Raw genomic sequence first — 13,953 nt, 5'->3', positions numbered from 1 at the left:
ATGTGAACGATGACAACCTATGCCATTAGGTTGTGAAGCTCAAATGAGAGAATGTATGTGAACATACTTTGAAAACATCATATGGCAGCACTTTGTGAATAATTATTAGTTATTGGCCATAAACCAGGAGACAGCCTAAAAACACTATGTCCTATAATGAAGAGTTGAGTTATAGTGGATCTCTAGTGTTTTTAGGCTATCATTCATGTTTAAAGAATTTTGGTACTAGAGTTTATCATGTTGGATGATAACATCTGCTGGTTAAGTCTTGAGTTGTTTGGATTTGTTAAACTTTATCAGTAACTCAAATTACAGGAGACCATGTATCAGTATCTGAATATAGTTTGTTTTTTCTAGATATGAGGGAAATTCTTCTTGGTCAAGTTGTAGAGTGGTAACTGAGGATAGTGTGTGATCCCAGAACAGAGAATACTAAAAAATTCCTGAGAAAAAGGTGAGAGAAAAAATTACACAGCCAACTTCTAGATAATAGACTTGAAAGTAAATACTGAAAAATGCTATACCTAGTTACAGAACAGCTTTAGGTAACTTAGAAGCCATTTTCAGAACTATATATCTGAATCTTTTTCCTTTCCATGGTTTTTGTGCCATATGGAAATTGCAGCAGTATAGTGTGAGGATGGAAGTATGACTTTGGAACTTTTCAGGGTAGTGTTGTGGCTGCTTCTGCCTGTTCAGTCTCTGAATACGGATATCACACTTCCAGTATAGCAGGCTTACAGGCTTAATTAATGTAGGGACTTAGTAGCCTTGTTGGAGAGATTTGATCAGTTGTATAGTAGAGAATCTGGGAAAGGTGGCCTTTTACCATCTTCAGAGATGGTGAGCATTTCAAGTTGATATTCAGTCTGAGATGAACCAATTAGTAGTTATTTTGAGGAGACAGTTATTACTTTTTGGGATAACACATCTATTTGGTATTGCCATTTTACAGTGGTTTATCTGTTAGTAAGAGTAACAAGGGTACTTGATCTCTAAACAGAGGAAATATCTTCAATTAAATACAGAATTTAACCAAAGAGTGGGGTAGGAATTGAATGGGGACTATTACCCTAGACTGGCAAAGCAGAAGCTTGTGACCTTTTACGTTGTTACAGACACAGGTACTCTTCCCTCTGTGCCTGTAGTACTTCCAGCTTGTATGTGGAACGACTGTAATGATCATCACTGCTTTGTGAATCTCTCCTGCTTTTTCCCAGAATTCTAGAGCTTTCTGATGCTCTGCCTGAATTACCTCATACTCTGAAGTTACCAGGCTTACCTCTGTTTCCCAACAAGTTTCTTATTTCTTTAGTGTTGCTAATTTTAGGTAGGTATGAAGGAAGACTGCCTTAAGAATAAGGCTTATCCCTGCATGAAGGAGATATTTATGTTTTGAAAGGGAGAGAAAAGAATCTAATACAGTATTTAGTGAGCACCTACTGTGTGTCAGGTCTTTTGCTAAATATTTTGTATGTATTATCTCATTTTATCTTTGCAACAGAAGTGCTATCAAGAAACCGATGCTTGGAGAAGCTAAATAATATCCCTAACGTTATATAGTGGTTCTTATTATCTGCAGTTTCACTTTCTACGATTTCAGTTACCTATGGTCAAATGTGGTCTGAAAATGTTAAGTACAAAATTCAAGAAATAAACAATTTATAAGTTTTAAATTGCATGCCGTTCTGAGTAGCATGATGAAGTCTTGTGCTGTCCAGCTCTGTCCCAACCTGGATGTGAATCATCCCTTTGTCCAGCGTCTCCATGCTGTAGACACTCCCTGGCCCATTAGTCACTTACTAGCCGCCTCAGTGATCGGGTGTTGTGATATCGCGTGCTTATTTTCAGGTAACCCTTATTTTATTTCATAATGGTCCAAAGCGCAAGAGTAGTGTTGCTCGCATATTGTTACAATTGTTCTATTTTATTGTTGTTGTTAATTTCTTACTGTGACTAATTTATAAATTAAACTTTATCATAGGAGTGTATATATAAAGAAAAACTGGCTGGGCGCGGTGTCTTGTGCCTATAATCCCAGCATTTTGGGAGGCCAAGGCAGGCGGATCACCTGAGGCCAGGAGTTCAAGACCAGCCTGGCCAATGTGGCGAAACCCCGGCTCTACTAAAAATACAAAAATTAGCCAGGCGCGGTGGCATGTGTCTGTGGTTTCAGCTACTTGGGAGGCTGAGACATGAGAATCGCTTGAGCCCAGGAGGCAGAGGTTGCAATAAGCCGAGATTGCACCACTGCAGTCCAGCCTGGATGACAGAGGGCGACTCTGTCTCAAAAAAAAAAAAAAAAAAAAAAAAAAAAAAAAAAAAAAAGCTGGGCGTGGTTGTGTGTGCCTGTAGTCCCAGCTACTTGGGAGGCTGAGGTGGGAGGATTACTTGAGCTTAGGAGGTTGAGGCTGCAGTGAGCTGTGTGCTCCAGCCTGGGTGATGGAGTGAGACCTTGCCTTAAAAGGAAAAAAAACAAACCAGAAAACATAGTCTATATGTTTATATAACATAGTCTGTATAGGATTTGGTACTGTCTGTGGTTTCAGGCATCCACTGGGAGTCTTGGAATGTATACCTCTCAGAGGAGGGGTTACCACTGTGTAGTGAATGAATAGCAAAAGCCAATGTCTAAACAAAGGTCTTCGACTTCAGAGTTTTGGTTCTTTTTGAAATTAATGTGAAAGACATTTTTGAATGTGTGTATGTGACATCTGTGTTGATGATTCTGAAATGTAGCTACCTGTTAACCTATTTATAAACTAGATTGCTGGAAAATAAGGTGCCTAGATCAGTCAAGCCACTGATCATTTGTCTCTCTTGCCTTCTCTTGTGTGGTTCTGTACCCACGGAGTTACAATTTAATAATATTTATCTATTGTGTGGGTTGTTTAGTGGGTTGAATAGTGGCCCACCTCCCCAACCCCCAAAGATGTCCTATAAAATTGTTAGGAGAAAACACAGAGGTAAATCTTTATGACTTTGGATTTGGCGAAGGATTCTTAGATATGACACCAAGAGTATGAGCAACAAAATGATAAATAGGTAAATTGGACTTTATCAAAATTAAAAACTTGTGCTCCAGAGAACACCATCAATAAAGTGAAAAACAATTCACAGAATGGGATAAAATATTTGCAAATCATATATCTGATAAGGAATTTGTATCTAGAATATATGAAGAAGTCTTACAACGCCAGCATGAGACAAGTAACTCAATTAAATGGGCAAAGGATTTTAATAGACATTTCTCCCAGGAAGATATATGAATGACCCAGTAAACATGTGAAAAGATGCTCAACATCATTAGGCATCGTAGAAATGTAATCAGAACAGCCGGGTGAGGTGGCTCATGCCTGTAATCCCAACAGTTTGGGAGGCCGAGGCAGGTGGATCACTTGAGGTCAGGAGTTCAAGACCAGCCTGGCCAACGTGGTGAAACCCTGTCTTTACTAAAAATGCAAAAAAAATTAGCCGAGCGTGGTGGTGTGCACCTGTAATACCAGCTACTCAGGAGGCTGAGGTGGGAGAATTGCATGAACCCAGGAGGTGGAGGTTGCAGTGAGCCGAGATTGCCACCACTGCACTCCAGCCTGGGCGACAGAGTAAGATTCTGTCTCAAAAACAAAACAAACAAACAAACAAACAAACATCAGAACCATGAGACACACCCACTAGAATCTAGATTAAAAAGTTAGATAACAATGTGTTTGTGAGGTTGTAGAAAAGTTGGAGCCCTCATACACTGCTAGTGGAAATGTAAAATGGTACAGCCACTTTGGGAAAGAGTTTGGGAGTTCCTCAAATAATTAAAAGTTTAGAATTATGCCATGACCCAGCAATTTCACACCTAGCTATATACCCAAGAGAAATAAAAAATTTGTATCCACACGGAAACATGTATTTAGCAACATTATTCATCATCACGAAAAAGTGGAAACAACGCAAAAATGTATCAGCGGATAGAATGTCCAAACAAAATGTGTTATATCCATACAATGATGATTATTCAGTAATAAAAAGAAATGAAGTACTAATATTTGCTGCAACATTGATAAACCTTGAAAGCATGCTGCGTGAAGGAAGCCAGTCACAAAAGACCACATACTATAGACTTTTCCTGAAAGTCCAGAATAAGGAAGTCTATATAGAGACACAAAGTAGATCAGTGGTTGCTTAGCGCTGGGGAAGAGGGAAAGTTGGGCACAGAGGAATGATAGCTAATGCATATAAGATTTCTGATTTTTTTTTTTTTTTTTTAAATGGAGTCTCACTCTGTCACCAGGCTGGAGTGCAGTGGTGCGATCTTGGCCTACTGCAACCTCCACCTCCTGGGTTCGAGTGATTCTTCTGCCTCGGCCTCCCGAGTAGCTGTGACTACAGGCACGCGCCACCACGCCCAGCTAATTTTTTTTTTTTTTTTTTTTTGAGATGGAGTCTTGCTCTGTCGCTCAGGCTGGAGTGCAGTAGCGCAATCTTGGCTCACTGCAACCTCTGCCTCCCGGGTTCAAGCAATTCTCCTGTCTCAGACTCCTGAGTAGCTGGGATTACAGGCACATGTCACCACGCCTGTCTAATTTTTGTAATTTTAGTAGAGATGGGGTTTCACCATACTGGCTAGACTGGTCTCGAACTCCTGACCTCAGGTGATCCACCCGCCTTGGCCTCCCAAAGTGCTGAGATTATAGGTGTGAGCCACCACGCCCGGCCAATTTTTTGTATTTTTAGTAGAGACGGGGTTTCACCATGTTGGCCAGGATGGTTTCGATCTCTTGACCTCGTGATCTGCCCACCTCAGCCTCCCAAAGTGCTGAGATTACAGGCGTGAGCCACCATGCCTGGCCAGGTTTCTTCTTGAAAAGATTCTAAAATTGATTGTCATCATGGTTGCATATATCTGTGAATATGTTAACAGGGCCTTTGGTATACTTTAAATGGGTGAATTGTACGTGAATTATATGTCAGTGAAGCTATTAAAAAAGATATATTCAAGTTCTAACTCCTAGTACCTGTGAATGTGACCTTTTTGGAAACAGGGTCTTTGATGATCTAAAGTTAAGATGAGATCATCATGGATTTAGGGTGGACCCTAAAGCTAATGACAAGTGTCCTTACCAGAGATAGAAAAGAAGACACAGAGACACAGAGGGGAAGGCCATATGAAGATGGAGGCAGACATTAGAGTTATGCTGCTGCCAGCCAGAGAATATCAGGAGCCATCAGAAGCTGGAAAAGGCAAAGACGGATCCTCCCTTTGAGCCTTTGTGGGGAGTGTGTCTCTCTTGACACCCTGATTTCAGACTTCTGGCCTCCAGAGCTGTGCGAGAGTAAATTTCTGTTGTTTTAAGTGACGGTGCTTGTGGTAACTTGTTGCAGCAGCTGTGGAAAACTAATGCAGCAAACATTGGGAATCTACAAAATGTGTAGGTTTTGAATCTTTCTTTACCACTTAGTATCTGTGCAATCTTGGGCAAGTTTTTCAGTGTCTCTATACGCTTGTTTCCACATGTATGAAGGATAATCATACTGTTTTCATAGACTTGTTATAGGGATTAAGTGAGTTAATTATGCATGGAGCTTAAAGTAGCATTTGGCACATATTAATCACTGTATGTTAATGTTAACTATAAATTAGTTTCTGTATGCCTTAGTTTCACCTCTGCTGTACACAGCTGTTCCTCTTCTCATGCTGTCCATTCAACTGGTAGTATCAGATATTCTGTCCTTTTTTTGTGAAGAAAAGTTACTTTTTATTGCTCTAATCACTATGGGTTAAGGCTACTGTAGACTACCTTAGCAAAATGGGATAGGACCTTCATTAAGTCACTAATGTAACAGATGTTTCTTGAGAACTTTCTATGTGCCAGGCACTGGGAATATAGCTCAGAACAAGACAGTCACAGTCCTTGCCTTTAGGGACCAATAGGCGGTGTTAGATTATCAAATTACACAAATATGTGATTCCAAATGATGATAAGTCTAAAGAAAAAGTAAAAGGTCACATTAGTTTTTAATAAAATATGTGTTACATTAGGTGAGAGGGTGATTAGGGGAATTCTCTCTAAAGACTAGACATTTAGGCAGACAGCAAAAGAATAAGTAGGATTTATCCAGATTAAGAATGAGGACAAAGGAGCAATTTCCTCAAAAAGTGGAGCCTCAGTCTTTGCTGAAGACTTTTACTTTAGGTCAACAGAGATAGCTTGAGTAACTACCAAATGTCTAGTAGTTTACCTGATGCTGTTGGGAAATAAAACAGGTTGAGTTGGATGTGACGAGGTGTTGGATATGTCTTAGGTGGCAAGACCAACTAATACTGCAAGGAAGTTTCTATTGTAATTTTACTATAATTAAGTGCTAAGGCAATTTTTGAGGAAGAAAAAAGCAACTCTTAAGGATCATTTCATTTCTGATAGGGAATTATAGGAAGATTGCATATAATCTTTACTCACCCAACAAAGATTGTATTATCGTTGTAGTCTGAAATGAAAGTCATGAAGGACAAGGTCTCCAAGATTCCTGCATAAAAATTTGAGGGTTCCAGGACACAGACTCAGTTACTGGGTTTTCCTTTTTCTTCTTCCTTACAATATGTCACTGGGTGTGAAGAAGGAAAGAAGTTGGGTTCTGGGTCGGTGCTTCTCCCAGATTAGTGAATAATAGCGAAGACTTAGCTTCTTGTGCATAGTTGCCACTCCTCCCCCAATACACAGTGGGGAAAATTCTGTGTGTGGTTCACCCTGAGGCAGGAAGCCTGGAAGAAAGAATCTTCTTGCCTCTCTTCCTCACATCTCTCATTCTCTTAAGCATCTTGACTCTAAGAGGTCCTCTGAGTATTGATTTTAACAGCAGTGGAAGGTAGGACAGTGTGAAATTCAGATGAATGAAGTGAGAAAGGTAAAGGGTGAAAAAGCTTTGGTCCTGAGGGCAACAGAAAATGAAAGCATTTGTTGATAAATGATTTACATTGGCAGCTTAGAGAATGTTTTGAACAGTGGCCATGTCATCAGAACAAGTGTGATTTCCTAAGAGCACTACTTTAAAAGGTAATATTAATTTGGATGAATACGTTCTGATATATTAAAATGTCAACATTCTTATTTCATAGCTATGTTTAGTTTTTTAAAATGTTGGATAAAAGAAAAAACGAATTTCATTCTATTACCATAAGGCCAAGACACGACTTGGGATGAGATGGAAAAGTATGTGTGAAACCTTGAAACTTTTTGCCACAATAGTGCCCTGAAGGGTTTAAAGGTTAAAAAATTCAGCGTATATTTGAGTTGACTCATACATTTTTAAGGACGGGCGTCCATTTCCTCCCTCTATGTTACTATATCAAGTCAAGCTGATGAAGTGAGAGCCAAAGAAAACAAGCCCATCCCCCAGCACCCCACCAAGATTGCAGAAATGCTGGTTAGTTGATTTCTAATGTCAGCTGTTCTTTCAGTGAGAGATTTGCAGGGAAGAAAATCAGATGTTGTTTTGAAGAAGTGCTTTTCTTTTTTTGAAAGCAAAAACTGAGAATTTATTGTTTCATGTATTGGAAGAGTTGGGGAGTGGCCTGACCTCTGGCAAAGCTGAATTTAGTGACATAGATATAGCCAGATTCTTTTCTTTTCTCTTTGCTTCTTGAGTCTGCTTTTCTCCATCAGGCTCCTCTCTCCCTTCAAGGTGCAAGATGGCCACCTGCAGTTCCAGGTGAAGAAGTGTTTTAGAATATTATGACCCTGGAGGCTTTTCTTCAAGCTTTAGTAAAACCGTCGTCATGCACCTCATAAGGATGTTTTGGTCATGGACTGCATACATAAAGGTGGTCCCATAGGATTATAATAGAGTATTTTTACTGTACCTTTTGTATGTATAGATCATTAAATGTACAAATTCTTACATTATGTTACAGTTGCCTACAGTATTCAGTACATTAACGTTGCTGTACAGGTTTGTAGCCTAGAAGAAATACACTACACCATGAAGGTTTGTAAGTGCTCTCTCTGATGTTCGCACAACATGAAATAGCCTAACAACTGTCAACCTTATTAAAATAATGATTCAGAAACTGTGATTAGGTATAGAGTTTATTCAGGCCCAAAAGGTGGAAAATGGCCACCTGGAAGCATAAATTCAAGTTGCCTTGAATATATATGATTAGCAGATGTTACAAGTGATTTTGTTTGTTCATTTCTTTTGAGACAGGGTCTCTCTCTGTCACCCAGGCTGGAATGCAGTGGCGGGATCATGGCTCACTGCAGCCTCAACCTCCCAGACTCAAGTGATCCTCCCGCCCCTGCCTCCCAAGTAGTTGGGACCACAGGTGTGCACCACCATGCCCAGCCAATTTTTGTGTTTTTGTAGAGACAGGGTTTTGCTTTGTTGCCCAGGCTGGGCTTGAACTCCTGGGCTCAAGTGATCAGCCCACCTTGGCCTCCTAAAGTGTTGGGATTACAGGTGTGAGCCATTGCACCTGGCCCCAGGTGGGTTTTTAAGGAAAAAAGAAGAGGCAGTTCCTAAGTTGTTTAACAAGAGTTTATATTAACATAAATTATTAATTGGCTGTACATTGTTCTTTGTATTCCAAATTCCAGGAATATGACAATAATAAGGGAGGCAGCTAGTCAGGAACAAAAATGCCTTTAAGCAATTGCCACTGGGCACGGAGGGTGGCGCTGGCCAAAGTCCTATGCTTATGTCTCTCTGGGCCTGATAAATTTTGCAAACCTCACATGGTTCAGACTACTTCAAGTTATTTTTCTTTTCTCACAATGCATTTCTCAGAACGTATCTCTTTTGCTTGACTGTACGTGGATTATTAGGGAAATAAAAACTTTGATAAGTTTAATATGTTTTACAGGACTACTTAATAGCTTGTTTATGCCTTTAAGTGTTAACCTATTCTGATAAGGCATTTATAATTGGTTGAACTTGTTATTTGTGGTCATTTTCATAAAATATGTGGACGTTTCCTTATCCCTTTATTTTTTTTAATTTAAAAACAAAATCAGAGGGAAGTTTTTATTATATAAGCATTTATTAAAATAAGTTGGGCAGAATGATGGACTCAGAAAATTAGTGTGTTTGTAGGGCAGCCTCCAAGGCCCACAGGAAGCTTGCAGTTGATGTTTTTTAACTTTTAGGTTCAGAGGTAATGTGCAGGTTTGTTATATAGGTAAATTGCATGTCACAGGAGTTTGGTGTACAGATTATTTTGCCACCCAGGTAATAAGCATGGTACCTGGCAGGTAGTTTTTTGATCCTCACCCTCCCTCCCTCCCCCCTCAGGTAGTCTCAAGTGTCTGTTGTTCCTTTCTTTGTGTCCGTGTGTACTCAGTGTTTTGCTCCCACTTATAAGTGAGAAAACGTGTGGTATTTGGTTTCTTTCCCTGGATTAGTTTGCTTAGGATAATGGCCTCCAGCTCTATCCATGTTGCTGTAAAGGCCATGATCTCATTCTTTTTTATGGCTGCGTAGTATTTCATGGTGTATATGTACCACATTTTCTTTATTCAGTCTACCATTGATGGGCATTTAGGTTGATTCCATGTCTTTGCTATTGTGAATAGTGCTATGATGAACATACAGGTGCATGTGTCTTTATGGTGAACTGTTTATATTCCTTTGGGTATGTACCCAATAATGGGATTGCTGGGTTGAATGGTAATTCTGCTTTGAGTTCTTTGGGAAATCACCACACTGCTTCCACAGTAACTCATCTAATTTGCATTCCCACCAGCAGTGTATAAGTGTTCCTTTTTCTCTGCAACCTTGCCAGCATCTGTTATTTTTTGACTTTTTAGTAACAGCCATTCTGACTGGTGTGATATTGTATCTCATTGTGGTTTTGATTTGCATTTCACTAATGATTAGTGATGTTCAGCATTTTTTCATGCTTGTTGACTGTGTGTATGTCTTTTTTTGAAAAGTGTCTGTTCATGTCCTTTGCCTACTCTTTAATGCAGTTGTTTGGTTTTTGCTTGTTGATTTAAGTTCGCTTTAGATTCTGAGTAGTAGACCTTTGTGGGATGCATAGTTTGCAAACATTTTCTCCCATTAGGTAGGTTGTCTGTTTACTTTTTGTTGATAGTTTCTTTTGCTGTGCAGAAGCTCTTTAGTTTAATTAGGTCTCATTTGTCAATTTTTGTTTTTGTTGCAATTGCTTTTGATATCTTTGTCTTGAAATCTTTTCCAGGTCCTATGTCTAGAAACAGTATTTCCTAGGTTATCTTCCAGGGTTTTTATAGCTTTAGGTTTTACATTTAAGTCTTTAATCCACCTTGAGTTGAATTTTGAGTATGGTATAAGGAGGGGTCCAGTTTCAGTTTTTTGCATATGGCTAGCCAGTTATTCCAGCACCATTTATTGAATAGGGAGTCCTTTCCTTATTGCTTGTTTTTTTTTTTTTTTTTTTTTTTTTTTTTTGACTTTGCCAAAGATCAGATGGGTATAGGTGTGCAGCGTTGTTTCTGTACTTTATTCTGTCCCGTTGGTCTGTGTGCCTGTTTTGTTCCAGTACCATGCTATTTTGGTTACTGTAGCCCTGTAGAAAAGTTTGAGTTTGAAGTTGGGTAACATGATGCCTCCAGCTTTGTTCTTTTTGCTTAGGAGTGCCTTGACTATTTGAGCTCCTTTTTTGGTTCCATATAAATTTTAAAATAGTTTTTTTCTAATTCTGTGAAGAATGTCATTGGTAGTTTGATAGGAATAGCCCTGAATCTATAAATTGCTTTGGGCAATATGGCCATTTTAACAAAATTGATTATTCCTATCCATGAGCATGGAATGTTTTTCCATTTGTTTGTGTCATCTCTGATTTCTTTGAGTAGTATTTTGTAATTCTTGTTATAGAGATCTTTCACCTCTCTGGTTAGCTGTATTCCTGTATTTTATTCTTTTTGTGGCTATTGTGAATGGGATTGTGTTGTTGATTTGGCTCTTGGCTTGATTGTTGTTGGTATATAGGAATGTTAGTTATTTTTGCGCATTGATTTTGTGTCTTGGGACTTGGCTGAAGTTGTTTATCAGCTTAAGGAGATTTGGGCTGAGACTATGGGGTTTTCTAGATACAGCGTCATGTCTGCAAACAGGGATAGGTTGACTTCCTCTCTTCATATTTGAGTGCCTTTTATATCTTGCCTGATTGCTCTGGCCAGGACTTAAGTACTATGTAGAATAGGAGTGATGAGATAGGGCATCCTTGCCTGGTTCCGGTTTTCAAGAAGAGTGCTTCTACCTTTTGCCCATTCAGTATGATGTTGGCTGTGGGTTTGTTATAGCTTATCCCTTTATTATATTCGTGTTTCTGTTGGAAACAGATGCATCATTTCAACTTTTAGCATCTTTTTAAAAAACGTAACTGATAATAATGATCAGATCTTAATATTTTAGAAATTTTGAATCAATAAATTGTGAATGCAGTGATTTAAAAACATAAACCCCGGAACCAAACTGTCTGGGCTCAAATCTCAGCTCTGCCATTTGCTAGCTGTGTGACTTCAGATTACTTAACCTTTCTCTGCTTAAATTTCTTATTCTTATATAAAATGGGGATGATAAGAGTACCTTTCTCTTAGCCCAAAAGAACCTGGCACATAGAAAGTACCATTACTGCTGCTGCTACTACTATTACTGCTGCTGCTGCTGTTATTGTATCTATGCCGTATTTCTCCAAAATCTTTATTCTCCAACACACCCCAAGCACCGCTGTCTCAGCTGCATTAATGAGTCCAGAATATGTTGAAAAAGAATCATAGATGTATTTTCATTCTTGATTATAGCCAAAAGGCCAAGAAGTGATATGTAGACATATTTCTAAATGAAAGAATGAAGATACAAATTAAAACCAAACTAGGAGGTAAAGTGATTTGACAGCATTCCTGTTTAAGAGTCTGCTCTGCACTGCCCCTTCTGACCCACCTTTATTTTGCGGAAGATACTGGTTTTTCTTTTTAACTTAAGCCTTAGTATCGAGGACATGTGACTTGTGCTTCATTTTCATTGTCTAGGATTTTCCTTGGAGATGCTGCTGATCTATGCCAAAAGTCTGGGATGTATGCACCACTTCTGTGTGAGTTTATTCTGATTGAACTAGGCTTAATTAGATTCTCTTTTCTTTTGTTTTCTCTTTAAAAACTTGGAAACCATTTTGTTGTTCCTGAGTTGTAAGGCTGAACATGTTTGCTTAAGTAATTCTCTTGGGATCTAATCTGGCATCCACTCAGGTCTTGTTAAATGAGAGCTTTAAAAGCCTCTTGCTGAGTGGGCTCCATCATTGTTGACCAAATGTTTCAAGATGTAGGCACAAAGCGCTTTTGTCAGTTTTTCAAGTGTAGTTGCTTTTGAAGTAATTGTGCTTTTCTACTTTTAAAGTATTTAAAAAGTACTTTTAAAGAGTACTTTTAAAGTATTTAAAAAGTACTTTTAAAGAGTACTTTTAAAGATTAAAAAACACAGGAGTGGCAAGTTTAACAAGATCACGTTCTTCTTGTTTCTTTATAAATTTCTGTTACCCATCTGGTTTACTTGGAAGCAATGCTGAACTTGACTTATGTGACTGTTTTATCTAGAAGAGGCAGCAAGATTTTTCTCTTCATGTAAAGCAACTAGGTAACATTTGTCTTCTTCCAATGGATATGTAAAAAGGGGGTGTAGTCCCTTCAGATTACTCTTGGCTCTTCACCCCCCTCCTCATGCTGCAAAGCAGATTTTTTGTTATTAAACAGATTTTTAATTTATCTTAGCAGATTTTTCATTTATTCAGTCCTCTGCTCTTTATATTACACACCCACCATTGATGCATACTGGCATGCAGATAAATCAAAGTCTAATTCAGAGAAATCGGCTGCAAGAATTCTTAAAGACTATATTGTGGTTTACACAGAAACCAATTTCGTGTAGTCAAAATTGAGATAATAGAAGAGTAGAATTATCTTAATTCATAATAGTATAAGTATGAGGCCATTGGAATTAGCAGGAGATCTGTCTGGGGCAGCCTTGACAATCAGAGCAGAGCCATGTCCCAGAGTCAGCCAGGCCAATGACCATCCCCAGTTATGGAGGTGTTGAAAACCTGCACGGTGAAAGTCCTGCAAATGCTGTGCATTGTGCTGAATCATTGCGCGTGCTTCCAGTCCCCTTAGCCCTTTTTCATGGGAACCATACCTTCTTAGAACTTGAGATTATTAATACAAAAAATATCTCTGTCTAAGTTTCCTTTTTACTTTGGAGATAGGAACCCTGAGAGATAACCCAAATCACTGTTTTTATTTTATAGATTTGGAAACTGAAGCTGGAGATGTTACATAGTTTACACAAAATCACCCATGACTTCTTGGCTGAGCTGCAACTAAACCCGGGTCTCTGGCTTCCCAAATTAGTGTTCCTTTCACTGATCCATGCTGTCTTTGCTTATCCATTCAATTAGCAAATGTAATTGAAGGACTCTAATTAGTTTGGCTTCTAAAGGCTTTTGTAGTTGATGTCAGACTGGCACCAAGGTTGATTTTTTTTTCCTCTCAGCTTTTGAGTTGTGGCCAGATTTTGTCAGTCAATTATTTCAGGGTCTTGAAGTCATCACATGGATGGTGAGATTATTTGAATGTCTGTTTATCTGTCTGATAAACATGCCTTTGTAGTACAAATTAGAGACTGTTAGGATGTACCAAATACACACACACACACACACACACACACAGAGAGAGAGAGAGAGAAAGAGAGTGTGTGTTATTAGGTATAGAGCAGTTGTGGCCAGTACAGTGGTGACGTTCCAGCTGTCACTACCGTTGTGTGTTTTTTCCGGGCCTGTGAGCTTTGACACTACTTTCCTATATAATTGAGGGGTTAGCAGTATTCTGGCAATGCAGCCATCTCAAGAAGCAGATGCTAGGGATGCAGGGGGCTGATTGGCCACCCCATGCACTTGGCAAGTGCCCGAATTGGCACTGCCAGTTTATGGGATTA

The 13,953-nt window shown here is 39.0% G+C and overlaps 1 protein-coding gene across 1 annotated transcript in view; it reads left to right on the top strand.

Moving 5' to 3' along the window:
- The window catches only part of HIBADH (3-hydroxyisobutyrate dehydrogenase), a 137,352-nt gene that overhangs the window by 14,000 nt on the left and 109,399 nt on the right, over positions 1-13,953 (top strand). The window lies entirely within an intron of this gene.

This window comes from Gorilla gorilla, chromosome 6 (assembly GCF_029281585.2).
Source record: "Gorilla gorilla gorilla isolate KB3781 chromosome 6, NHGRI_mGorGor1-v2.1_pri, whole genome shotgun sequence".
Lineage (NCBI taxonomy): Eukaryota > Metazoa > Chordata > Mammalia > Primates > Hominidae > Gorilla > Gorilla gorilla.
This window is presented reverse-complemented; position numbering and strand designations above follow the sequence as displayed.